Below are 23,461 nucleotides of genomic sequence, written 5' to 3'. Positions count from 1 at the left end.
CGAAAAAGGCCTTCTAAAATAGGTATACCAAGGTAAGAGTTTTTTTAATAAGTTCAGTGCACTAAACTTAAACATAAAAAATATTTGAAATATTGAAAGTACTTAGGTTATTCCAAGTGAAATTTTTACCATTTTTCACATATTGTGTGGTGATTTTTTTTTTTTTGAGTATTTACCCATTTTTTTTATTAGAGTGATTTTTTTGCATTTATCCATTTTTCTAATTAAAGGGATTTTTTCGTGCATTTATCCAATTTTCTGATTAAAGTGTTCTATATATATATATATATATATATATATATATATATATATATATATATATATATATATGTGTGTGTGTGTGTGTGTGTGTGTGTGTGTGTGTGTGTGTGTGTGTGTGTGTTCTGTGTGATTAATGCTTTCTTAGTGTTTTTGCAATTTTGGTATTTGCCACATTTCTCTGTTTACATTTACATTCACAGTTTGGTTAACTTATATGTTTTCATTAACTAATCATTACAAATTTAGTTGAGTTTAACACTTGTGATTTAATTTTCACATTTTAATTGTTACTTAACACTTTGAGTTTTGCTTGAGTAATTTAATTTCTTGATTTTTGTGATAAATTGATTTTCATTTAATTTTACTTAATAATTAATTCAATAATTAATTAAACTTTGTGTTGTTTTCAAGTAGCAACTAATTTCCCTGAGATTGTGAATTTCACTTACAAATTGTGAATTTAATAATATTTTTTTGTATTTTAATTTTTTGAGTGTTTTCCTTTTATCACCAGTATATCTAATTTTATTTTGGTAGAAATACAGAGTGGTAATTGAGCTGTTTTCCTTCAGCTTTGCTGAAGTGAGTTAGAACCAGGGAAATACTTAAAATTTTAGAACCAGGGAAATACTTAGACTTTTAAAAGTTGTTGATGGAGTGATGCACTTTAATTAATTTAATTACATATAAGATTACCTCACACCTGTTTTTACGAACTTAGTCTGATTTATAAGTTTTTAAGGGATCACTGTTGCCTTTAGAGTATTCAGTCAGATATATATAATATATATATATAATATATATATATATATATATATATATAATAATAAAAGGAGCCAATAAAAACACCAAATTATAGAGAGAAAAACACTATATTTCAGAGACTGCTGTCTCTCTCTTCAGGTAGATGAATGAGAAAAGTTTACAGAAAAGGTGATATTTATACCAAGAGGTCCATCCACAGGTAAGCCAATTTAGGTAACCCCCGCTGATAATCTTCCTTTAATCTTCTTAAGCGTTAGTTGAATGAAAATCTTGTCGATCACATCTGAATCCCATGGTCCTTTTGCGGTGTTCATTACCTGCCTCTCTTTTATTAAGGCCGATTCCATCATTTGACTCTTGTACCGGCAGTTGCTGCTATAAATTATACGTGACAAATTCCAGTTTATTCTATGGTTATGTTCATTTATATGGTTGAAAATAGCTGAGTTCTGTTGTCCATACCTAACTGACTGTTTGTGTTGTATTAATCTCTGGGGAAGTGATTTTCCTGTAAATCCGATGTAAGATTGGTCACAATCCTGGCATGGGATATCATAAACCCCTGTGTCCCTGGGGGATGTCTTTTGTTGGACATTAATCAGGGATTTGGCTAAGGTGTTTGGGTAAGTAAATGCAAAAGGGTTAGATTTTCCGAGGGTCTGAGTCACCGTCTTAATCATGTCCAGGTGTGGAATTTTATTTTATTGTTGGGAGTATCTCTGGTCTTGTTTTGAGGAAGTCGGTAGAAAATTACATTTGCTTTGTGAATTGCTTTCTCAATTATATGGTCAGGATACTTTAAAGACGAAAGTTGCTTACGAATTAGTTCAAATTCTTTTTCCAGTAAATATGGGGAACAAATTCGTAAGGCTCTTAAGAACAGGTTGCTGGCTACACCTATCTTGATAGCAATGTCGTGATAGCTAAAGTAGTGAATGTATGAAAGTGAGAACGTTGGTTTTCTGTATATGGTAAATTTGTATTCTGTCATGTCTCTGATTATTAAAACATCAAGAAAAGGAATTTTGTTGTCTGTTTCCCATTCAACTTTAAATTTGATACTGGGCACTAATTCGTTTAATTTTGATAGGAATTCATTAAAATTGCCCCACCTATTATCCCAAAATGTTAGAATATCATCTACATATCTCATCCACAGCATGTTTTTGGGTTTTATTGCATTTACTACAGTAGTTCCAAAATATTCCATGTACAGATTGGCCAAAACAGGACTTAAAGGACTACCCAAACTACACCCGAATTTTTGCTTATAGAATGATTCCCCGAATTAAAATACATTATTAGATGCACATAATTCAACTAACTTTATTATTTTGTCAAGCGCCAATGGGAAATGATCTGAATAGTGGGATAAATTTTCCCTCAAAAACTGAAAAACTTCCTGTACTGGTACTTCTGTGAATAGGGAATCAACGTCAAGGCTTAAAAGTTTTATTTTGTGAAGTGGTATATGTGCTTCTCTGAATTTGTGACAAAATCTTCCGAATGTTTAATGTTACTGGGAGAAAAAGTGCCTAAAAAAGGGGAAAGGAGGCCAGCTAACCATTTAGAAATTTTGTAATTGAAAGCTCCGGCACATGAAACGATGGGTCTGAATGGAAGATTGTCTTTGTGAGTTTTGGGAAGGCCATAAAAGAGAGGCAAGTAATGAAAATCTCAAAAGGAGCATGGGATTAGATGTGATCGACAAGATTTTCATTCAACCAACGCTTAAGAAGATTAAAGGAAGATTATCAGCGGGGGAGACCTAAATTGGCTTACCTGTGGATGGACCTCTTGGTATAAACACCACCTTTTCTGTAAACTTTTCTCATTCATCTACCTGAAGAGAGAGACAGCAGTCTCTGAAATATAGTATATTTCTCTCTATATTTTGGTGTTTTTATGGGCTCCTTTTATTAGATGGAATTCTGTTGTAACAGAACATTTTCACCAGTCATATATATATATATATATATATATATATATATATATATATATAGATATATATATATATATATATATATATATGTAATGATTACATAATAAAAAATATGGAATGTTAGTCCCATATATATAAAAGACTAAAACTAAAGAGGTCAACCAGATTGCTTGCAGGAATGTGATCAGACTAGAGACGCTAAAGATGACGTATACAATAAAGTATGTAGGCTAAGTTGACATGCCGTCATCTGTGGTCATTCATTTGTTTTGAAACATTAGTCCAAGCTCCCTGCTTGAGACAACTACCGCGACCTATAATTCAAACGGCCTACGTGATCTGTAGTGTGTCTCATTTTGATTGTATGTTCGTATGTAACTATGTCATCTGATTGTATGTTCATATGTTCGAGCTACTGTCTGTTCCTTTATGACTGGTAACCGAGATGGTAGTAGAAGAGAATAGAGTTAGCTATCGTCATTAGAAGACCTGTACCTCTTTACCTAAGCTTTATCATGTAGAGAGAATAGAATTCGCCATCATCATTGGCAGAAGCGATCAAGCTATCGTCATTAGAAGACTTGTACAATCATACCTGATCTTCACCATGTAAACTCAGAAGAATATATATATTTTTATACTTCGTGTTTTCTACAAGAACCTCCTCACCGAATCATCATGAGTTTAACACATCGTCGTCATAACCAAAGAAGATAATACCGACCTCGTAAGTGATCTACAAACCCCAAGACACTCCATTGAATATGGAAGTGCAATACCAACCGACTTAGCGTAAGATTATCGCAAGTCTAACATTACCTCATAGGGCGCCTTATTATACAATGGCCCAACAACATACAAAAAAGGGAGGGTAAAAGTGGCCAGCAGCGGTGGGATATATAATTATATATATATATATTAGATATATATAATATATATATATATATATATATATATATATATATAATTTCTTTATTTATTCCTTCATTTATTATACAGTTATTATTATCTTTACCAGGTTTTAATACTTTCATACCTTTCTATTTATTGTTTATCATTTATATATATATATATATATATATATATATATATATATATATATATATATATATATATATATATATATGTATAAATGATAAACAATAAATAGAAAGGTATGAAAGTATTAATACCAATAACTGTATAATAAATGAAGGAATAAATAAAGAAATTATACATATATATGTATGTATATATGTGTATGTATATATATATATATATATATATATATATACATACATATATTTATATATGATATACATATATACATATAATATATATATATATATACTATACATACATACATATATATACATATACATACATGTATACATATCTATACATACATATATATATACATATCATATATATATATATATATTATATATATATATATATATATTATATATATGAATTTTTATCACATCACCGTGATTCATTTACATACATCGAGCTACAAATGTCCTTTAATATCCAATTCGTTCTACCTCTGAATTAAAATATTTTCATATATGATAACCAAAGGGGAATTTTTTAGCTGATAATAATTTCGTCCTTTAGCTGATAATAATTTCGTCCTCTCGTCTGTTCGAACCAGCACCCTGCGAACTGAGGAGAAATCAGGACTCCAGTGACATTATCGACTTGGCCGAGTGATAATGTCACTGAAGTCCTGATTTTTCCTCTGTCCCTGGGCGCTGGTACGAACCCACTGGAGGACGAAATTATTATCAACTAAAAAATTTGAAAGTATATTAATTCCGAGGTAGAGCGAACTGGATATTAAAGGACATTTTTAGCTCCGTTGGAATAATCTAGAAGACTGGCTCTGCAAAAAGAAGGAACTCTTCCTTCCAGTATGCTCTGTCCTTGATGAAGACTTCTAATAGAAGATCTCTGTCAAAGCGGGCAAATAGTCGGATATCTAGAACTTGTCTGGCAGATGTCTTCTTTCTGGTCATTCTGTTGGAATAATCTAGAAGACTGGCTCTGCAGAAAGAAGGAACTCTTCCCTCGAGTATGCTCTGTCCCTTGATGAAGACTTCTAATAGAAGACCTCTGTCAAAGCGGGCAAATAGTCGGATAACTGGAACTAGTCTTGCAGACGCCTTTCTTCTGGTCATTCTGTTGGAATAATCTAGAAGACCGGCTCTGCAGAAAGAAGGAACTCATCCTTTGAGTATGCTATGTCCCTTGATGAAGACTTCTAATAGAAGATCTCTGACAAAGCGGGTAAATAGTCGGATACCTAGAAGTAACAGTTAGAACTAGTCTTGCAGATGTTTGGTCATTCTGTGGGAATAGTTCTGGAAGAGGGTGTCTCAAAGACGTCTCTTCCCCAGGGGGAATGTCCACAGGGCTTCCCCAAGGGAGGCAGCTCCCCGGGGAAGATCCTCCCGTGTCACGACGAGAGGAAAAGAATCGTCCGTCCCCTATAATACTTAAATGTACATAGAGGGGGTGGGAGGGGGAGAGGGAAAAGGGTGACCCCTACGAGGAACAGAAAACGAGCTTGGTGAGCTTAGTGGTCCATTGTAGGCCGATGAGCTTATTTAAGCTTAATGGCTATTGAAGGCCCATGAGCTCATTTAAGCTTAGTGGCTTATTGTAGGCCCTTAAGCTTAGATAAGCTTACTAGACAATGTAGGCCCATAAGCTCATTTAAGCTTATTAGCTAGTGTAGTCCCTTAAGCTCATTAAAGCTTAGTGGCCTATTGTAGGGCCTTAAGCTTAGTAGCCCTTCACTCCTGTTTCTGCATTTCCACTTCAGTATTGTCACTTCCACTTCACTTCCCTTATTTTTTCCGCATAATACTTCACTTTTCCACTTCACTGTTTCCATTTTCACTTCACCACACTTCACTTTTCTACTTCACCGCACTTAGCTGTTTGCACTTTACTTTTTTCACTTCACTTCGCCAAACTTCACTTATTCCACATTCACTTCACTACATTTTTCACTTCCCTTCTTAACACTTCACTTGTCCCACTTCACTTCACCACACTACTGTTTCCACTTCACTTCACAACACTTCAATTTTCCACTTAACTTCTCAACTTCACTTATTCACATGAATTGTTGTAGACGAATTCTGCTGTTCTAGACGAATTGTAAGTGTAGATGAATTGTTTGACGAATTCTACTGTTGTAGACGAACTGTATACATGTATATGAATTGTTGTAGACGAATTGTATTATTGTACATGAATTGCACATGTAGATGAATTGTTGTAGACGAATTGTACATGTAGATGAATTATTGTAGACGAATTCTACTGTTGTAGACGAATTGTACATGTAGATGAATTGTTGTAGACGAATTGTACATGTAGATGAATTGTTGTAGACGAATTGTACATGTAGATTAATTGTTGTAGACAAATTGTATTGTTGTAGACGAATTGTACATGTAGATGAATTGTTGTAGACGAATTGTACCGTTGTAGATGAACTGTTGTCGACGAATTGTACTGCTGTAGACGAATTGTACTGTTGTAGACGAATTGTTGTCGACAATTTGTACTGTTGTAGACGAATTGTACTATTGTAGACGAATTGTTGTCGACGATTTGTACTGTTGTAGACGAATTGTACTGTTGTAGACGAATTGTTGTCGACGAATTGTACATGTAGCTGAATTGTTGCAGATAAATTGTATTGTTCTGGACGAATTGTACATGTAGATGAATTGTTGTCGACGAATTGTACTGTTGTAGACGAATTGTATGTGTAGATGAATTGTTGTAGACGAATTGTGCTGTTGCAGACGAATTGTACATGTAGATGAATTGTTGTAGACGAATTGTATTGTTGTAGATGAATTGTTGTAGACGAATTGTATGTGTAGATGAATGGTTGTAGACGAATTGTGCTGTTTGTAATCATTTATGTTAATTCATAGTACCACATTTAAATGCAGAAGGTCTATTTTGACCCCTTGCGCCCTAATTCCCAAAGGGGGCCCCCTGTAGCCCCCTGCTATCAAGGTCTGGGTAGGTAGGCTACGACCCCCTTCTCCCCTGGTCGGTATGTCGGAAGGGCGTAGGCGTGGCGTAGGCCTCCTGCCCCCTGATATTATGGGAAACCTTTGGGCCACATTCCCGGGGGTTTGTCCCCCCCCTAACACTTCAACATAGATGTCAACTCTAACATAGATGTCAACTCTGAAAGTTGTAAAAAATAAGGGGGTATGAAAAAGAGGGGTTATGACCCATTTAGAAATGGCCCTCGAATTTCTGATTTTGACTTAATCCTTCCTGGAGGGTTGGAGGTGGGGAGAGGAGTCTATGCTAAACATTTGGTAGTCCTAGCTGTCAACTCCGAAAGTTGGAAAAAATAGGGGGGTATGAAAAGAGGGGTTATGACCCCCATAGAAACGGCCCTCGAATTTCTGATTTTGACTTAAACCTTCCTGGGGGGAGAGGAGTCTATGGTAGAAATTTGGTAGCCCTGGCTTTCATAATGTTGGCGTGCATAGCGAATAAACAGATTAAATTTACATTTACCTATTCGTTTACATTTAAATATTATCTTTCAATTCGTTTATTTACGTTCTATCATTCAAGTTCAATTTTGCGCTAAAGCGTCCAAAATTTCATATATAAACTATCTGTGATTGAATTAATTTTCTTGTCGTGTAGCATTTTTTTATTCGAGTCATTCAGAGTCATCGAGTTGCCTTATTATGTTTTTATTTTTATTTCTATACACGAATCAATATCATTTTAACCGTTCTTATTAGATACAATGATGATACTTTCAGCAGTATCGAGTCAACTTGATAAAGTGTAAGATGAAGTCGACGAACGACAGACATTATACGGTACTGTAGAGAGTCTGTACAGTAAAGACTCCTACAAGGAACCCCTTTCCTCTATAGTATAGAGGAAAGGGGTTCCTTGTTGGAGTTTACAAAAGATACAAGAATTCTATTTTGAATATCTTTCGGTCCCTTGGCTCTATTCAGTCTTTTGAAAATCCCTTAGTGGTCCGCTTAAGTCATCCAAATTTGACGCTCTTAAAAAATGAGTTCGAATAACATTGAACTTCCCCGTTAACTGTGTATTATAGGTGTTTGACATGCCTCCCCATCCTAGCCACACTGGAAGGATGACGTAGACGGTCAGGCCAATCAGGTCAGTGCAAAGACCATATTACTCTTCGGATCTCGGTTGGATTTAAGCTGATGCCGAATCATTGCTCGTAACTACTCTTATTTGATAATAGCTGTGTCATTCATGAAAACTGAAAGCTAATTCCTCACCGATAACACAGAAAATTAAGTTCAAATCATTCATTTTCTTCTCTTTCAAAGATAGCTTATGTCTGGAAATGGAATGAGCCCCGTCTGATAATAAACGTGTTTACTTCGGCCAAAATTGTTACATGTATTTGCTTGTGTCTGCTCGTGTGCACGGTTGCTTGTTATACTACATCTCGTAAATGTGTTGATTGGTGTCAATGAAATTTTGTTCAAAGGTAGGAGGCTAAGTGCCGAGGATGACCTGGTAAAATTCGGAGATAGATGAGGAGCAGTATTTTCATCTCTTTATTTGCGTTGGGGTAAGTACGAATGATCCAGTAAGTTCCTATTTAGATATGAATCAGGTCTCGTTACACATGCGATCATTTAACTTGTGGCCTTGTCTGATGTGTTGTCAGTTTCAGTTATTCTGTTTCTGCTTTGTTTTTTATTCTAAATAGGGAGTGGAGTTATAAGTTTATGATCGATCTCATAGAAAGGTAGTTATAAGATGAGCTGAAGAATAATCCATTGGGAGCTTAACAGTAGCTGATGATACAGTAGGCCTACATTGAAGAATTTTCAACAGGTAGCAGTTTCACGAAAACAAGTAAGTGGATCCCGCAGAGTTTTCCAACACGTTCTTCCTAAGAGAGAGTGGCAACCTTAAAAGTAAATCTTCCTTCACTTTACATAAAGTAATGGTGGTGCGACTATATGAAATGCGATGGAAATTGTTTTAATGGTTTTATTACCTTATAAAGCTGCTGCGTTTTTTTTTTAGTGAATACTAAGATGGAAAACGTAATTATTGTCACATGCAAAGCAGCGTTTCCAATTTAGTCTCCCTGATTTTCTGTTGACCAGCCGTGTAAAAAATGTTATCGTGGACTATTTCATTTTTGAGAAATTAATAAATAAAGCAAGACCGTAAACATTTCGGTCTGAAATGTGTTTCTTACGTAAGAATTACAGACGGAATTTTGAGATAACAATAAAATATTGTTGAGTTAAGCAGACTGTCCATTTTGATCTCATTTTTCTTTGTGTATTCCTCACAGTGAGCCAATTGCTCTCTTTGAAATTATTGTGCAGCAAACAAGAAAATTCACCCTCTTACATTAAGCTGATGCATAATTGCAAATAGCAAAAGTTATCTTTCTGACTGTAGCAGATACACAGTAGCAATATTTTTACACAGATGAAGGAGGAATAATAATGACTGGAAATGGTTTAGAGAGGTACCAAATGTTTCGAAGCTTCACCATGGACTGGATACCAATTTTGAATCACGATTGCACTACGCAAGGTTCTGGTGCTCTGACACCTAAAGCTTGTTATTATATTTCTTGAATAAGGATAACACAGGGTGTCCATAAAGTTCAAGTACCATTACAAGTATTTATTGCTCAGAAACCATATAAGATAGAGTAATGCAATATTTTCTGTAGAACGTTCTACATTTCCTCAATCTTACATTCAGAGTACTTCATGTAACAGATTCGACATGTGCAACTCCAGTTGGCTTCACAACGTCATCTGTTTGGAACAGGTAACTCAGGCAACTAGAGGTGCACATGTGGAATGTATTGCATGGAGCACTCTGATTGTAAACTTGAGGAAATGCAGAACATTCTACAAAAAGCTACATTACTCTATCTTATATGGTATCTGAGCAATAAATACTTGTCATGGTACTGGGACTTTATGGACACCCTGTACAATGAAATGAATGGTCAGCTATTTATTTGGATAAAAGTTTTCGTACTGCATGTTCAAGAAAATTTAATATATATATACATATACATATATCATACATACATACATACATACATACATATATATATATATATATATATATATATATATATATATATATATATATATATATATAATATATACCACTCTCCAGTCTCTCATCAATATAGTGAACGACCTGGAGATCCACCAAAACGTCATTATAAACCACCACCTGAGAACTACTGCTATAGACTTATTCAGCAGCCGTCTTGGCGTCTTTTACGAAGACGATAAATTTCCAGAATAAGATCAAATTTCTAGGCGCGCAGGAAATGAGAACTTCTATGTAATGATTCTCAGAGTGAGTGTGATTTTAATTCGTAACTGGTTAAGAAGAAAAGCCAAATAAAATGAGATAATGAACAATGAAGGTTGGCTATGAAAGGTGATTTTGCAGGTAGTACTATTACTGTAATCTTACTGAATTCAATAGAGTATGTAAAGCCAATGACCAACACAAGGTTTTGCGGAGAACATGACACACATGATCGATCTATTACTGTCTTTCTTTGTAATTTCGCAAAATTTCTTGCTTCGGATTAAGAAGCGAGTTTGTTATCATTATAAGAACAGGTCTATTAACACACGAAATATGTCGTAGTATCGGCTTGTGTTGGGCAGCCGTACCAGACATGACAATTTAATATAATAGTAATAATAAATACCAATAATAATAAACGTGCATGAGGCATTAACGGTTCGTCGATTCTATATGGAGTTGAAAAAATAGAACATTTATTGTTATTCCAAATGGACGCATCTTGTGGGGTTGGAGTAATTGTAATTTAATTGAAATGTAATTGATTACAGAATTTCGTGTAATTGTAATTGAAAATTAAATTATAGTAAGTGATTGTAATTTAATTAATTACAGGAGGATACAATTTGTAATTTAATTGCAATTATAAGATTCAAGTGGTAAGGATCGGGCTCCATTAGGAGTGATGGGTTGTATTGTCCATCCTATAGTCAGGAAACCAGAACTCAAGGTCATAGTCCAAGTGTTTCCTAACTAGTGCTAATAAATACCTTTTTAATTAATATGACCTCTGCTCTTCTTTTGTCACTTACACTTCTAGAAATAAATGATGTAACCCTATGAGCTCCATTTGCTCGCTTCCTCAATACACTGTATCCTGTGCCAAGGATTAGCGTATACTCTCGCACCGAAATCAGTTGTAATTGTAACTGCAATGGTAATTGAATTTGTTGTTAAGTAATTGTAATATAATTGCTATTGCCAAATGTAATTGTAATTTACATTTTTTGAAGGCAATTGTAACTGTAATTGTAATTCCTTCCTTCAAGTGTAATTACTCCAGCCCTGACATCTTGTGGATCAAGACAGGCAAATGTTCAGAGAATTGATTTCCCATCCATATAAGAGTGAACTGACGATGCATCTGCCTCTTAGTATTATACCATGAAGAAATAAGGGAAAACTGACAAAAAAGAAAAGGGAAATAAAAGAAAGCAACAGGGAAGGAAGCCATTATTCGAATACTTGACAGTTAGTACCTGAAGAGTGACGTGTTCGCGCGCGAGTGTTTCCGGTGGAGAAAAGGATTCTGTTATAAATATCATTGAAACCGCACTTGCTTTCCTATCACCTCCACCTGCGTCACCAACAGCGGCAGTCATAATGAAACAAGAAAAATGATACTCTTCAGTTCAGTTTAATGAAATGTCAACGTTCAGTTTCCTCTGAAACTGGCGATCTTCTGCACGTCGTGTACTTATTGCAAAATTAACCACCAAGCATACTATATATATATATATATATATATATATATATATATATATATATATATATATATAATATATATATATATACTCCATGCAAACAACATCTTCAAGAGCCACCATCTTGAAGAGAGAGAATACACACATATATATATATATATATATATATATATATATATATATATATATATATATATATATATATATATATACATCTAAAATTAACCACGGACCTTCCTTAAAAATACGACACCATAAAGCTTTGATAGGAGGAAGATAATTGGAGTGGCAGCATGGCTATCATTTTCCCTCGCTCGATTTAATGGCAGTCTTTTAAAAGAAAGATTTCTGAGGAAGAAGCTTTCACCCGGAGAAGATGTTTCCTTTGGCAACGACCTCGGACGCTCAGTAATACTTCCACATGCATAAAAAGAAAAAAAGACTGCAGCGAAAGAAAGTAGGAATAAACACTAAAAGACTTTATTTGTGCAACGTTAAAACTGCAGTTACAATGGCAGTCTCTCTCTCTCTCTCTCTCTCACACACACGCACAAGTTAAGAGGGCACTGTTGTCATTGAAAATGACATACGTATTTGGTAGAAAGTGACCAGTACATTCTACATATATACTTGAGCCTGAAGAGCAATAAACGGTAAAATACTTTACTCTAAAGTGAAGGTGAGTCTATTCCAGCTCATAGTAAATATATCTGAATTCGCCAAATGTAATACCTATATATGAGCGGGAACATAGTTATATCATTCTTTTTGGCCAAGTAATAATCGTTGCCTCGTTCTGGTACCTTGGACGCTAGTTCGAGTCTCGGCAGGCATAGGAATATATTGATAACCTTTCTTCATTTAGATCCTGGCTTTGTAGTAACGACCGTCTCCAAAGAGTGAAAAATCGACAAGTTAAAGAGAAAATGAAAGCTATCAAAAATTACGCGCGTATCTGGTAAAAAGTGACCAGTACACACATATATATAAATGTATATTATAATCTCTTTCACAGTAAGTGTTAACTGTCGATATTTTTAGCATTTTGCTCTTCCCTTCCTTCAAGTTTCATCGGTAAGAGGAAAGTCTTAAACTTCAAGAGGTATGAACGCACTACTTTGTACCACGAAGCTGTGTTGATTCAGTAGTAGTCTGTTCCGTCTTTGATAATGTAATCAACACAGTATCTGACAGTTAATGTTTTACAAAAGTGAATACCATTGAAACATGCTCTCTCTCTTTCTCTCTCTCTCTCATCTGTTTGGCAGTTCATTAGAAGGGGGTTTGTCTTGTAACTATGTCAAAACAGGGAGTCAAAGATATTTGGTATGCTTCTGATTCATCTAAGCATTTGATTTCTAACTTTGGTGTTAGCTGATTTCTGCAGGGTGCAACTTCGGCAGAGAGAGAGAGAGAGAGAGAGAGAGAGAGAGGGAAGGAGAAGATAGCTCATAGAGATAGAGAGAGTGAGAGAAGAGAGCGAGAGAGAGAGAGAGAGGAGAGAGAGAGAGAGAGTTTATACAGAGAGACGAGCGGATGAGAGAGAGAGAGAGAGAGAGAGAGAGAGAGAGTTATACAAAAAAAAAGAGAGAAACAGAAAAAGAGAAAGAAGGTAAGTAACCAATTTCCTGTCAAAATGTATATGGTATCACAATCTGAAAACAGGAGGTGCCTACGCGGGAATCTTTATTCCGGGGGCTGAACCCTTTAGGAAGAACATAGTCCCTCTGTCTGCATCCTTCCCAGGGGGCAATTTCCTGAGATGCACACTATAGTACATTCACAGCAACCGTGCATTTGATTACGACGCTCCTGGTTGGCTGTTGATAAGCCAATCACAGGGCTGGAAACTCTCAGTCTCTCTCGAGAGTTCACATGGGTAGGATCTATGTTCCACCTCTCCTGAGGGATACGTCTTTCAGGAGAGGTGGAACATACATCCTACCTATATGAACTCTCTCGAGAGACTGATGAGAGTTTCCACTTCCAGCCCTGTGATTGGCTTACCAACAGCCAATCAGGAGCGTCGTAAGGGACTGGCCTAGACATCAAATGAACATTTGATGTGAATCTACTATAATATTGCACAAACCCCTGTTTTTTTGCCATACCCAAGAATAGGATAGGTGAACGTAGCGTCTCTGTTGAAATTTGGTTGTGGTTGACATAATGAGATTATTTTCAAGAAGATCCTATGGTTAGTTTTCAAGATCTGGCTTCCCGCTTTTTCAGGAAGCCCAGAACTCGGTTACTGTTCGAGAATGTGCGACCCGGGGCGTAACGAGAGATATCTGCAGTATTATCATTTGTCTTTTCAAAAATGATATTGATCTTCTCCTATATTCTCTCTGCATTTTCGACGGAAGGGAGAGTGAAAGATGTCTTCGGTTATTTGCCGAATTTTGGAATATGTATTTGTCGAAGGAGCTATATGTTACCTTTGCCACTGAGCTATTAGAATATCTGCAAGTAACTTTAGATATCCCTCAGTAGAACGTACGTTGGTCAAGAGAGAGAGAGAGAGAGAGAGAGAGAGAGAGAGAGAGAGAGAGAGAGAGAGAGCATCACCTACCTAAATACAGAATGATGTAAACATTGTTTAAGATTAGACGAAAAAATTACCGATGCCGTCACTCACTAAGAGACAAGCTCATTTACTTGTCATACCAATCAGTCTGTATAATCTAAATAAAGTACCATACCGCACCGTCAACTGTTTCAATAAAACTCCGTCCACAAGGCAAACACACTCTTTCGGACACAATTTGAAAAAGACACCGAAATGTTGAAACAGCTGAATAAACTAGAATACTTAATGGATCTATAGTGTCTTAGTTCAGAAAGTTTCAAGAATTATTGCCGCCTAAATATATATATATATATATATATATATATATATATATATATATCTATATATATTATAATATATGATCCAAAGCATATAATATCAGGACCAGGTAGAAACGAGGTGACTACTAGGGATATCATTGGCTGCTGATTAGATATTTTCAAGAAATCAAGATATGCAACACCATCCCTTTAACTCATGGACCTCACATTATCATATGATAATATTGAAAACTTTAGTTGATAAATTCCTGCACAGAATCGCGTCATTAAAAAAAAACTAACTCGCTAATGAAGCGAAAATGACTCGGGGCCACATTCTGTGAGTCTATAACAAGGACAATGCACCAGTAAAAAACACAAATCTAGGCATCCTTCTCAGATTCGTAAAAATTTTCGAAGTAATTCTTCACGCTTCTTTCTCTGATTGGAATGGGAAAGAAGAAGAACAAGAAGAAGAAGAAGAAGAAGAAGAAGAAGCAGAAGAAGACGAGGGAGCAGACAAGAGAAAGTGGTGCCTACGGGTGTTAAGTGGCCGAGTTAACTCAACCGTGCAGGGTGGTACTTCATACTCCCATGCAGATAACAGTTTCGATTTCTATAGCTTACACAAACTAAGTCAGGCTAAAGGCACAGATCACCATAAAGTAGGAAACGTGTGTGGAAGCGGTTACATTCCCGTGTGCATGTTGAGAATGCCTCGTATTACATCGAATTGGAATTTCCCCTTTATTTTAAAAATTATTGACGATGTCAATTTTGCTGAAATTTTCGAAAGCAGTACTACACTTTGGATAGTTACACAGGTGTCTGACTTCTGATAACTCACGGTGACCCAAATCGTCGATGTAATATCTTTAATTGCATTTCTGTACCTGGAGTACCCTTGTAGGTACTGCAGGGGAAAACGAAGTTGAAACATTCCTACAACAGTGTTAGGTCCGTAGTCTCAGGATTGCCCATATTTAAAATCATATTTTTGTTTTGTGGTCTGGTGGACGGCAGGGATTTTTTTAAAGTTGCCCCAAACTTAAGTTAAACCACCAGTTGCGGTGGGCTGAGTAGTAACCTCACTCTTACTATAGTAGATTCACATCACCCGTGCATCTGATGTCTAGGCCAGTCCCTTACGACATCTGATTGGCTGTTGATAAGCTAATCACAGGGCTGGAGACTCAGTCTCTCGAGAGAGTTCACATAGGTAGGATGTATGTTCCACCTCTCCTGAGGGAAAAGTATCCCTCAGGAGAGGTGGCACATACATCCTACCTGTGAACTCTCGAGAGAGACTGAGAGTTTCCAGTTTTGTGATTGGCTTATCAACAGCCAATCAGGAGCGTCGTAAGGGACAAACATAGACATCAGATGCCCGGGTGATGTGAATCTCCTATAGAGTGTGTGAGTTCGAATCTCACATAGTAGCCCCAACTGGATTCAAGGCTTGTAGCTATAGATAAACATTGTTCAAAAAGTGTGAATGAGTCGAGAAGTTAAGGGGTCATTAGGCCTACTAAAAGTGCATCTATGTCTGGTGAAAACGATTACAGTAGATTCTTTCAGCATTACGACGTTTCCTCTCGCGGAGGGTCTTTGTTTTGTTGGGAAAAGACAAAGCAATTGCCACCATTCACATATTAATTGCTGAATTGTGGATTAATCTCATGGGTAGGAAAATTCCAAATTGTCAATTGCCTCCTACATCTGCAAAGAGAGATCATCGTAACCCTCATGTACACTGCACATTCATTTCTATATTGACTACACTTCATGGATGTTGGGGTCTTGGATTTCAAATATTTTTCACACTATTTATACAGCCATTTCTACATACCCGAACTACCTGAAAATACTAACTGGAAACGCTCCGATCCCTTTTTTCCCTCAGCTGCCTTTCTGCCATTCCTGTCGATCTCGGTCACAAGCGCGGATAAATGGGGAGGGTATAGGCGCCAGGAAGGGCATCCAGCCATACAATCCAGCCAAAACCAATATGACAAAATATACCTAGACCGTTATGACTGTACTTTCATCAGAAATCGGATAGTCTGCAAGGCAAACAAATTAAAATAAACAATTGTCAGAGGACGATGTGCTTGACCGAGCCAGGTGGAGGAGGTGCTGTTAGAAACATCGACCCCACATAGAAGTGGGAAAAGAGGCAGAGAAAGAAGAAGAGTAAAGAATCAGCTCAGCATTTGCGTCATAGGCCTATATTCCATACCTGACTGCCGTAAACATGCTAAGTTTCCTCCCAATCTTTGGCATACATCTTGTTACCTTTCTTGCTTCATATACTTTGTGCCTCGCCTCTTCTCTTATCCCACTATTATCTGACATATTTACTCTCAAATACCCGAACACATTTTCTGCTTCCATTCTTCCACCGTACGTATCAGCATTCATTGCTTCATCATTCTGGTTTCCGTTTATTCTCATACCCTCATTTTTGCACACATTCATTCTCAACTCTCATCTTGCATGCACTTTCAGACTCCCACTAGTTTTTGCAGTTTCTATTCACTATATCTCTAAACAGTATCGTAACAGCTGTAAAAATCCATTGTAGAGTACTAGCTTTGTATATGTTTTGCCACCCAGTAGTCCCAAGCTCTGGGACGGTATCTAACATATCTAGGGTCAGGACTTTCCATCTCTTGCGTTGCAGTCTTTTCAGGTGGTATGGGTACCTATGCTATTTAACCCAGCTGCTTTTTTTTTTTATTCTCTTAGAGGGGATAGCTTCATATGGGGCGATACTCACTGAGTTCTCAGTAAAATCATATGAAGTTGCCAGCCCCATTCTCTTCTAAAAAAGCTGGGGTAAAAAATAATAAACAGAGACAAAAATGATGGCGGTATGATGTAATGATGTAAAATTTCTGCAGGTATAAGCATGTGATACCAAATGGGCTGTAGTTATCTTTATTTATTTATTTTTTTTATAATAAGTGCCGATGAACCGGGGATATAAAAAGATTTAATCACGAATTCGCTTCCTTGAACACTGAAAGGTCAATTACGGTGACTAGAGCATCAGGCGAACCATGTTTAAGCGCCGTTCGCCAACTTGATGAAGAACGTAACCGCCCCACAACTGTGGAATCATTCTTAGCTCGTACCTGCAGATCAGTAGAAATAGTCAGTAGAGCTCGTACTGTTAGAACCTCCAAATACGCGTCCCCAATACAATTTGTCTCCTAACCTAGGCTCTTCTATTAGCAAATAAGTTTGATTACAAGCGCCGAGTAAGAGATGATGACAAACACAATCAAAGAAAGACCGATTGTTGCGTGACAGAAAATGTCTAGCAATAAATTCGACGCCATGAAGCTTTGCTATGTGATTCGACAACAAATTCGCGTATGACGACAGAGAGAGAGAGAGAGAGAGAGAGAGAGAGAGAGAGAGAGAGAGGAGAGAGAGAGGTCTGGCTGCCACAGAACACAAGAGAAACTAGAGCAAACATGGAAACGATGAAAGCAATCAACTATTTGCTTTGTGACGCTCCCGAGCCCTTTCATTTCCATTTTTATTTGCTGATTTCTGATCCCCTGACAAATTTTCTTCGGTTGTCGGGTTTCTTTCCGTGCTGGAAAGTGCAATCTACCTTTCATTACGACGCTTTTCATTCTTCTTCCTGGTTTCGTAATAGATTGCACTGATATATATATATATATATATATATATATATATATATATATATATATATATATATATATATATTTGTGTGTGTTTGTTTTACCACAGATATTATTAATGTAAATATCAAATGCTGTAGATTTATAGTTATGTGGATATACTTATTTATGTGCTCAAGTTCTCTTGAACTGGAATTTAGTGAACGACTGAAAAGGGTCAATCAGACACTGGCAATTAGCTTATTGTGATTTAGAAATGAAACATCAGATTACAAATGGCAACAAAATTATAAGTAATAATTATTTTACGATGTTTGCCACATTACGGGAATGATTCCTATTACGGCAATAAAAGATTCTGTACATTTTAGAATACAGCTTAAAAAAATCACAAGGCGTCCGATGGCTTTAAAGAGTCAGAAATGATAGCATACGGGACTTGAGGAAGTTCCATAATGACGCAGATGACATCATGATTCAAGAGAGATGGAGATGGGTTGGACATGTCCCTCGCCCAACCCCCGAGAAAATAGTGGCTGCTTGGCTCCTGGAAGACCCAAATCCACTTGGATGAGAACTGTGAAAAGGAAGTTTGGCACTGAGTGGAGATTGGTGGACGTTAAAGCACAGGAATGACATAAATGGCGGAATGTAAGCTGAGCGTCAAGCAGCGTTGAAGGCGATGATGATGAATGTGAAGACTAGACGCACACGTAAAGTTGCAACACATGGATATTAAGCGTAGTATAATACAATATATTATGATATAATATAACATAGGCTTAACAGCCTCCTGTGTAATCTAGGCGTTCATATACTGTCGTCTGTGTGCACGCAACGGTTCTGTATCGATATGATTCGTCGTTTATGATAATGATTACTCTCTTGATTTAATTGCCTAACTTATTTGAACATTATACAGGGTTAGTGCAAACCTCATGCAAATTGAATTCATGCCTTAATGTTGCATTCATTCACTCATTAACAGGACACTTCTTGTATAGCATATTAATTTTTCATTTAAAGGAAAATAAATGAAACAAATTCCTGAGGTGAATTCCCCACAAATATATGTATGCATACACACACACACACATATACATATATATATATATATATATATATATATATATATATATATATATATATATATATATATAAATTCATGATATTGCCTCTCTCCGTTTCTTGGCCGCTATTTGTTGATCGAAAAACCATCTTTTGCTCTCTGTCTAGAGTATCTAAATTTCTCACTCTCTCTTTTCACGCCAGTTTTATTTAAGATACAGTGAAATGATCTTAAAGAAAAACGCCTTCCGCAGTCGATATCCTGCAAAGTCGAAGGTCACGGCAGTGAAACCAATCGTTTGTGGTTGGATGCTTCCTCGGGCGTTGGGTCCAAGCAGTGACGGGTAACACAGGCGTTCCCCGTTCTTCTGATGCTCCAGTTGGACAGAGTATTGTTTCGTTTCAGTCCAGATACTTCTAGTAAACAGTAAATGATGAAAAGAGTTTGACGTGAATTAAAACTAGTTATGAATGAGCAGGACGAAAACATTAATTTTCCATCGATCATGGATAAGCTTCAGGACCCACTTGACTAGAATTGTTATATCTATCGACGAAGTTGGAAGGAGTCTACCTCACTGTTTTGTTTGTTTGCATAAAGATTACCTCTAGATATTAGTAACTGATTTAAACGAATTCTTTTCCTATCAAGGAAGGGACTTGGAGTGATTTTTCATATAACTTCAATTAACTGAACATTTAAGCCTATATAGGCATCCATTGTTCCGTCTTCTGGGTTTGATTTTACCTTCAAAACCTTATGATTGCATTTACATTAATAGCCTGGTTGAGGACTGAAGCTGCTAACTTTAACTTTAACTCAATCTCCTTTCAAAAGTTCCAGACACCTTCACCAGTCTCTGCAGTTTCCATTCACACTCCTCGATCAGCACTGCATCTTCTGCAAAGACCAGCCACTGCACACACTCCATTTAATGCCGATTTTCTCAACCTCGAGCGTTACACATGCACACACACACAAACCTAATTTCTTTTCCCTGACTTCTTGTATCTCTCTATCCATAAAGGTATCAGAAGGTAATGGAGTCATGACACCATTTTACCTGATCCCTTCTACTCGTATACCACACCAGTAGGTACTCTTGCATCATTCAAACTCAATCGCTCTGAGTAACTGATCTCCAGCACGGAGATCCCCAACACCTTCCACATTGCTTCTCCTCCAGTTCTGTCACCAGGCTCTTCTAGATCCTCGTTGGACGAGTCGTTTACGTGTTCGCCTACCGATTCGGTAGCCCCGAGTTCGACTCCCTGCTATGCCAACGTGGAATCAGACGAATTTGTTTCTGGGGATTAGAAATTTATTTCGCGATATAATGTGGTTCGGATCCCACAATAAGCTATAGATCCCGGTGCTAGGTAAACAATTGGTTCCTAGCCACGCAAAAATAGAGAGCTGTTAATCAGCTCAGCGGTCTGGTTAAACTAAGAAATACTTCATTTAGATCCATGTATACCATGTGGTAGATATTTTTTCCTTTTACTCGAGAAGATGACACATAACCACTTCATAACAAATACGAGATCCGTACAGTTCCCATAAGAAGTCTGAAAATGTTCAAAATGATCATTGGATAAAAAATGACAGTACCTACTACAGTTTTATCTGTTACTTGCATTGAGAAAGACACCGATCCGGTTCCCTGGAAAATTGGTACTGTAAGGTCTGTGGTGAGGTAAATGAAAACTGATGAATGATAATGATAATAATCATATAGCCGCTGAAAAGATGAAGGAGAGACAAATGATATGCGGATATGTGAAAGGTATACAACGAGTCATTAATATTAACTGAATTGAATTGAATTGAATCCTTTACTTCAGCTATAAGCCATATACATTGTTGATAATAATGGTGCTAAATTTCGCATTTATTTCATGGGAATAACTATAATGACGCTCATTACTGAACCTTTAATATATATGATATTGAATCTGAGCTGTAAGCTATCATTTTATAGAAACCAAAAATCTCGTTCTTGTAAGAGTGACTTTTGATACTTTCCCTGTGCTATTTACAGATAATGGTAAGTGTTTGCTCCAGTTAGGCACCGACAGTCGTCTATTAAAAAGACGATTCCCTCACCTACTTTTAATAATAGCTCTAGCAGCAAATGGAAAAGAATTTCTAGTGACAGAACCGTTTAAAGGCTCATTAACTCCAGCGACATTCAGCCGATAGTTTCAGTAAACGTCAAGTCAGCAGAAAACAAAAAATAAAAATAACTCGACTTACTCCAGGCGACCAGACGATCGGCAACTACATCAGCGGCAGTTAGTTGACTGGTGCCAACTTTCGCGCACAAGAGCTGCTCCGGGAACTGGCTCTGAGTGCTCAGTCCCCAACGAACCTTCGTTCGGTGTAGAAGCGTTACTGACGGAGCTCTCGCGCTTGGAGAGGCATGTCTACTGGTGTGTAAGGTAAGGCGACGCTTCATGGATAAAAGGGGAGCAGTGACCTGCAAGAATGGACTGATTCAAGGAAAACAGTGGCACGAAAAATGTAGAAAAAAGTGACGAAAATGGAATGACTGCTTTCAAGACTTAGTTAATATAATCAATAAGACGTTGCATATAATACCAGATAATTTTGAAGAGAATAATGTAATTGCTGTCAATTTACTTTAGGTTTATAATGTCGTGACATGTGACCATTAACTACCAGAAAAATATGAACTCCAAGAGATTTACGGGAAATATCTAATTCTAAACACCTAAGAAAAAAAAAATGATTTACCAACACTCACAACATAAATTAATTAACGACTCTCGAATCTGTCTTTCAACGATGACTGTAAATGATCCTAGAACCTATTTTTATATTCAGTTGTTGACATTGTAAACATCCTAACACAACTTTTGGTGAAACCTTGCACGGAGTCAGATGAACACCAAAAGAAGACGAAAAACGAGAACATTTTATAGTCGGGAGATGCGCCGTGCGGTGTCCAATCCTGCTCATTAAGGAAGGCGAAGGCCTTCATTATGCTGAAGTCTGTGTGACAGACGCTGCATTTCTATCTGGTCTGCCGAAAGAGTACTACGGTTCGCGTTCTTCCAGCCTATCTGTGTTGACACATCTTCCTTCTCTTTATTAGTCAGTTGTCTCTTTTTGCTACAAAGGTATTTTGTTTGGGTTTCTAGTGTGTTGCTTTATGAGGCAATTCATATATGGATAATTAAATGGCTAGTTAGACTGATGAAATGACTGAAGCATAAGACACAGGCTGCATTACACAGAGCAGAAACTAAGATTCATAGGCATGTGGCGAGACTTAGGCCTATAATAGGTAGATATAGGGAGCTTTAGACTTATGCAGCTTTGTTTCTTCACTAACATCATATTGTTCAGCACAACTTGTAATTAGAGAGAGAGAGAGAGAGAGAGAGAGAGAGAGAGAGAGAGAGAGAGAGAGAGAGAGAGAGCAGTAACGCCGCGGAGGAAACATCATAAAAACCCCTAAAGATTTCGAAAGCCGTCAGGAGGCACCATACAGGAGCGCTCTAATGATGAAGTAATTATGTGGTCAGTCCAGAGAAAGTTTAAAGAATGAAAGGAAGCAATGACAAACAGGTATGTTGAAAAAGGACGATTGAAAGACTGCATACAAATAGAGTTATGGAAATCTGGCAAAACTATAAGATTTTATTTGTCTGGTTAAACAAAATCAAGACAGAAAGAGAAATATCTCGCGGCCAGAAAGTTTTGGCAAATAGACGAATGGAAATCTAGCAGAAATATATTTTCTCTAAAATAGCATATCAAACAAAGTCGCAATTTCTAATAAGAAAGTGTATGTAGATCGAAAACAGGTTAATGCTTGGAAGTATTGCAAAAACATAATTGGAGCCTATAAATTAAGCGAAGATTTAAAAATAAAAATACAGTAAAATGCAAAAACGAACAGCAGTTTGCTCCTGCTGACGAGTCCGGTAGCTGATGTGTGAAAACACCATAAAAAGCATTTAAACTTTAAACTGGCGCACATCCGTGGGAACTTTGGGGCTGATTGGATACTTTTTCCCTTCTATGGGAAAAGCCCTCAGCTGTTTTATACTGGGAGTCTTTGAGTTGAAGATTGACCTACTCAGAG

The 23,461-nt window shown here is 36.9% G+C and overlaps 2 protein-coding genes across 3 annotated transcripts in view; one reads left to right on the top strand and one right to left on the bottom strand.

Moving 5' to 3' along the window:
• LOC135208425 (vacuolar protein sorting-associated protein 53 homolog) overlaps positions 1–23,461 on the bottom strand; it is a 308,005-nt gene that overhangs the window by 225,760 nt on the left and 58,784 nt on the right. The window contains exon 1 of one of the 2 annotated variants that reach the window (XM_064240579.1): positions 21,604–21,736. The exons of the other annotated variant lie outside the window; for it this stretch is intronic. The gene's annotated coding sequence lies outside the window, so the exon portion shown is untranslated. Of the gene's footprint in view, positions 1–21,603; positions 21,737–23,461 lie in introns of those variants that run through there. 2 annotated transcript variants of the gene reach the window in all.
• Positions 21,656–23,461, top strand: part of LOC135208424 (serine-rich adhesin for platelets-like) — a 92,703-nt gene continuing 90,897 nt past the window's right edge. The window contains exon 1 of the mRNA XM_064240574.1: positions 21,656–21,788. The gene's annotated coding sequence lies outside the window, so the exon portion shown is untranslated. The remainder of the gene's footprint in view (positions 21,789–23,461) is intronic.

This window comes from Macrobrachium nipponense, chromosome 35 (genome assembly GCF_015104395.2).
Source record: "Macrobrachium nipponense isolate FS-2020 chromosome 35, ASM1510439v2, whole genome shotgun sequence".
Taxonomy (NCBI): domain Eukaryota; kingdom Metazoa; phylum Arthropoda; class Malacostraca; order Decapoda; family Palaemonidae; genus Macrobrachium; species Macrobrachium nipponense.
The sequence above is the reverse complement of the archived record's forward strand: the minus strand, read 5'-3'. Positions and strand labels throughout refer to the sequence as shown.